Source organism: Octopus bimaculoides, chromosome 7 (assembly GCF_001194135.2).
Source record: "Octopus bimaculoides isolate UCB-OBI-ISO-001 chromosome 7, ASM119413v2, whole genome shotgun sequence".
In the NCBI taxonomy this organism is placed as follows: Eukaryota; Metazoa; Mollusca; class Cephalopoda; order Octopoda; family Octopodidae; genus Octopus; species Octopus bimaculoides.
Genome location: NC_068987.1, coordinates 10,372,215 through 10,377,359, shown reverse-complemented (window position 1 = coordinate 10,377,359; position 5,145 = coordinate 10,372,215). Strand labels below are relative to the sequence as shown.

Genomic DNA, 5,145 nt, shown 5'->3' with positions numbered 1-5,145 from the left:
AGCTTGGTGCAGCCATCTGGTTCACCAGTCCTCAGTCAAATCGTCTAACCCATGCCAGCATGGAAAGCGGACGTTAAACAATGATGATCATGATGATGATGATATTTTAAGCCTTTTATTACCATATTTCTGTTGAAATGCTCTGTGTTCCTTTCAATTAATTTTAAATATAACAAAGAATTTAGTAAAATAACTTAGTTATCATTCAGCTAGTGTTAGGAACATAAATTGTGACTAAGGCTTGGTGGAAGATTTTAATTCAGAACTTTGTACTACAGAGCCAGAGGTAGTTTCAGGCGGGTTGGTATCAAAATGGCCAATGTTTAAACTGGCCAGGTCCAGCCTCTCACACCTACCCTGCAATGTTATTCTAAACAATAAACAAACACATCGTCGACATCTTCAAGCTATGAGACAATGCATGATTAATTCAAAACACTGAGAATGAATAAATATTAGATTTGACAGAAGAATTTGAATGCTAAAATGTTATAGCAGGAATGACATGGAAACGGTAAAAATCTTCTCATTGGAGTGAAAACTGCTGGCTAAGATGTACTACTGAGATAATAATTCACTGAAGATGAAAATACTAAGCACCAGACTCATACATCTGAGACGGACTAAAATATTTTGCTAGAAATCTCAGATAATCCTCTAAATTAGACCAAGAATTCTGTCGCAATTCTGTAGACAATGCTAAAAATAATAGAACTAATCTAAAGGAAAGTAACAACCAGAAATAGGCTACATAGATCCAAAATATATAAAGTACATACACAAAGGAGTTTAATGAAAGCAAATGGTCTAAATAAGGTAAGGTATTACTGATGGAATTTTCAATAGAAAATACACAGATATTCCAAATAAATCAAAAGAGTGAAGGAACAAAAATAAATACGATCCACTAACATTGAAATGTTTCAAGCGGCCAGCACCTTTCCTCTGATTCTTTTTAAAATTTTTAACACAGTGAGTGGCATTATCCCTAAAAACAGACAAACAAAAAAGATTTTTTTTTTTTTTTAAATTGAAAGACACAAGTTTTGTTGGTATGAACAGATATATGAAATATAGTTTGTGCACAACATTTCTGAACACAATTTACAATAAAAGAAACAACCTCGTAGCCCTCGTTTGCATGTGAGTCGGTCTTGGGGGTAGTATGTACAATGCTTTTGCTAACTAATTTAGGGGCCTGCATAGCTGTGTGAGGAGACAATAACAGCCTGCTTCTAGAGTCTCTCACCTTAGGGCAGTGTTTCTTAACCTTTTTACCCTTGCATAACCCTTAAAATAAATTACATGTCCCAAGGAACCCCTGTGCAAAAAAAATTATATACCATATCTTTCTCATATTTTTTCCATCATAGTTCATGTGGTAAATATCATAGGTATATGTATGCAGCTGTAGAAACTCTGCCAAATCAGATTGGAGCCTGGTGTCGCCATCCGAATCGTCCAACCCATGCTAGCATGGAAAGCGGATGTTAAACGATGATGATGATGATGATGATGATATATATATATATATCTATGTATGTATGTATGCATGGCTCAGTGGTTAGAGCGTTGAACTTACGACCGTAGGGTTGTGAGTTCGAATCCGAGACTGGACTGCGTGTTGTGTTTTTGAGCAAGACACTTTATTTCATGTTGCTCGAGTTTAATCAGCTGTAGAAATGAGTTGCGACGGACGTCACAGGTGCCAAGCTGTATCAGCCTTTGCCTTTTTTCTTGGATAAGATTAGTGGGGAGAGGGGGGGGGGGCTTATGTTAATCATATTCAATTAATAAATTTTAATCTCTCTCTCTCTCTCTCCCTCTCTCAATGTCTGTGAGCATATTTCTCTTTATGTGTATTGTATGAAGAGAAACAGTTTGTCAATTGTGTTAAATTAATAAATTCTCATGTCTCTCTCTCTCTCCCTCATTCATTCAGTCTGTATGCCTGTATTTTCACATGAGTGTGTGTGTGTGTGTGTGTGCCTCCAGTGCCAAAAAGTACCAAAGCCAAAACGAGGGGGGGGAGAATGGAACAAGAAGAGGGGCAATGAAAAGAGGGGGAGAGGGAATGAAGGAGAGAAGAGGGAATAGAACGAGGGGGGAGTGGAACAAAAAGAAAGGAAATATAACGAGGGAAGACGGGGAATAAGGGTGGGAAGAGGATGAGAGAGAGAGAGAGAAAGAGTGATATTGTATATCTGATATGGCGTATTCAGAAAGCCATAAAAATGGCTTAATGCAGAACATAACCTTAAACGCAAGAATACGGCGGCCAACAAGAACGGCAAGCAACATCTAAAAGGACAGTTTGTTGCTTTCCACTTCATTCGATACACAACAACGAAAACATTATGTAACTTCAACTTAATATAAAAAAGATACAAATACATGCAATACAATATCCATCTGTGCTAGTATTCTACATCGAACATTACACAACACTAATTATTGGCATCAAACACTAAACAATCCACAACAAATACAACAATAAAAATGCCAGTCTATATTAACCAATATAAGACATTTCATAACAACTCACTACAATGCAAATGTTAATCTATAATAGTCCATATAATATACATACTATTACATTTGTTGTTAGCAATGGAAGGAGTATTAGTTCAAAACAGCATTCTGTATATCTTACTTAATGTGGATACATTGTAAGAAAGTCACAACACTGTGGTATTTTTCTTGAGGAAAGCATCTTGTATAGATGTCATCATCATCATCATTTAACATCCATAGTCCATACTAGCATGGACTGGACAGTTTGACCAGGGCTGGTAAGCTGGAAGGCCACACCAGACTCCAGTCTGATTTGGTATGGTTTTCTATGGCTGGATGCTCTTCCTAATGCCAACCAGTCAGAGAGTGTAATGAGTGCTTTTATGTGCCACCAGCATGGGTGCCATCTGTGTGACACCAGTATCTGCGATGGCTACGATTTTGCTTGGCTTGATGGGTCTTCTTCTCAAGGGCGAAATAATGCTGAAGGTCCTGGTCATTGCCTTCATGAGGCTCAATGCTCGAAAGGAACTCAGCCACTTTGCCTCCATGTGACCCAATGCTTGAAAAGTGCTCTTTACGTGCCACCGGCACCAGTTACATGACACCAGCATCGGCTGTATAGTGCCAGTTACGTGACACCTAGACAAATTTAGCCTCAACTGATATAGAAAATCAGTGACTAACAAATCACTAGTGTTACAAATAACTGACAGGCTGAGTAATTAATTCACTATTAGTGATGGAAGGCGTATTAGTTCAAAATTGTATTCTGTATACCTTACTTAATGTGGACATACCATAGAAAGCCAGAAAACTGGTATTTATCTCAAGAAAGCATCTTGTGTAGATATAGTATACTAAAAAGCAAAGAAGTCTATCAGTAGCAGATGAAAAGCATCCAGCAGCGGTGGTGGAATTACTACATCAAGATTAGTCTGTGCCTCTCTTTTCTCAAGACGAATACCAAAGCTGTGTGGGTTTATACAGTATGTCCCACATTAAGTAAGATATACAGACTGCTTTTACTACTATATAACATTACCTCACTACAACAGATATCGAATAGACACGTTAAAACAACAATCTAGAAAAGCATTAAAAAAACTACAATGGAACCAACAACACAACGGCAATCTATACTATCAGCAGACAACAATATTAAACTACAAGAGTCTACATAGACGTGCAGGAAGTAAATAGACACCTTTAATTTTCTAAGTTTCTGATCTAAGCATCTTAATATGTTTTCAGCGGTGTAGAATTTACAATGTAATTATTCTTTTTCATTCCAGGTGCCATTATATTAAACATTTGTGAAGAGTAACCATGCCACGCACAAAAAAAAAATCAGCAGAAAGTATCAGATTTTCAAAGAGGTCGTATTGTTGGGCAATCTGAGGCTGGTCTTAGCCAGCGAAAAATTGCCGAAATTCTTCAAATTCCTCTTGCTACTATTAATAGAATTATAGTGCAATTCAAAAGCCAAGGAAAAGAATCAACAGATTCTTGTCCCCGCCGACCTGAGCCCTCGGAAAGGAAGCTTTATTGTTTGAAGAGAATTGTGGAAAACGAACCCCATTCAAAGGCTTCTGACATTGCAAAACAGCTAAAAGTTAGTCCAAGAACGTGTGTTACATATCTGCATAAGCTTATGTATTATGGACGAGCAGCTAGAAGAAAACCTCTCCTTCAACCAATTAATATCAAATGAGAGATTTTGAAAATTAAAGGTGTCTATTTATTTTTTGCATTTCTGTGTATATATATATATAATATACTACATAACATCTGTAGTACACTACAATAGCCTATATCAATATAGTACAACAGTGTGTTTATTCACTTTACATCAGTTAATATTGAAGCCGGCATGGGTTAGATGGATACTTATTTGAGGTAGTTTTTTTTTTGTTTTTTTTTTGCAGTTTGGTGCCCATTCTGTTGCCAGCCCTTATTTATTTACAAGTAGGGGATTTTCGAAAAATTCCACAAGACTTTTGAAAGTGCAGGGCTATAAGGACTACTGTTCACACGGAATGCAGACACACACACACACACGCACATAAGCATGCACACATACACACACATGTATACATACATACGTACATACATATTTACACACACATACATACATCATAGACATACACACACATATACAAATATGAACACACACACACATTATATATATGCATGTATGTATATTTTACCTTCTTCTTGCTTCAATCATTGGATTGTGGCCATGCTGGGCCACTGCCTTGAAGAATTTAGGCCAAGAAATCAACCCCAATTGTCAGTTGGTGATATGGGACAAACACTAACATGAAGACACAAACACACACACATATACATACATACATACATACACACAGTAGGCTACATTCAATTTTAATTTCCGTCTACCAAATCTACATCCAAAGCCTATAATAGAAGATGCTTGCCCAAAGTGGAACTGAAACCAAGGCCACGTGGTTAGGAAGCAAGTTTCTGAACCACACAGCCATGCCTGTGCCTGAACTTCCATAATGCTTGCCTGAAAATTCCATGCATGAGGAATTGGATAGAAGACACACAGACACAGGCAATAGGATTGAACCCAAAGCCACTTGGTTACAAAGTGAACCCCCCCCC

General features: G+C 37.4%; 1 protein-coding gene across 1 annotated transcript in view; it reads right to left on the bottom strand.

Annotated features, from left to right (window-relative positions):
* Positions 1–912: 912 nt before the first annotated feature.
* Positions 913–5,145, bottom strand: part of LOC106878782 (uncharacterized) — a 24,493-nt gene continuing 20,260 nt past the window's right edge. Inside the window, exon 13 of the mRNA XM_014928118.2 lies at positions 913–988. The gene's annotated coding sequence lies outside the window, so the exon portion shown is untranslated. The remainder of the gene's footprint in view (positions 989–5,145) is intronic.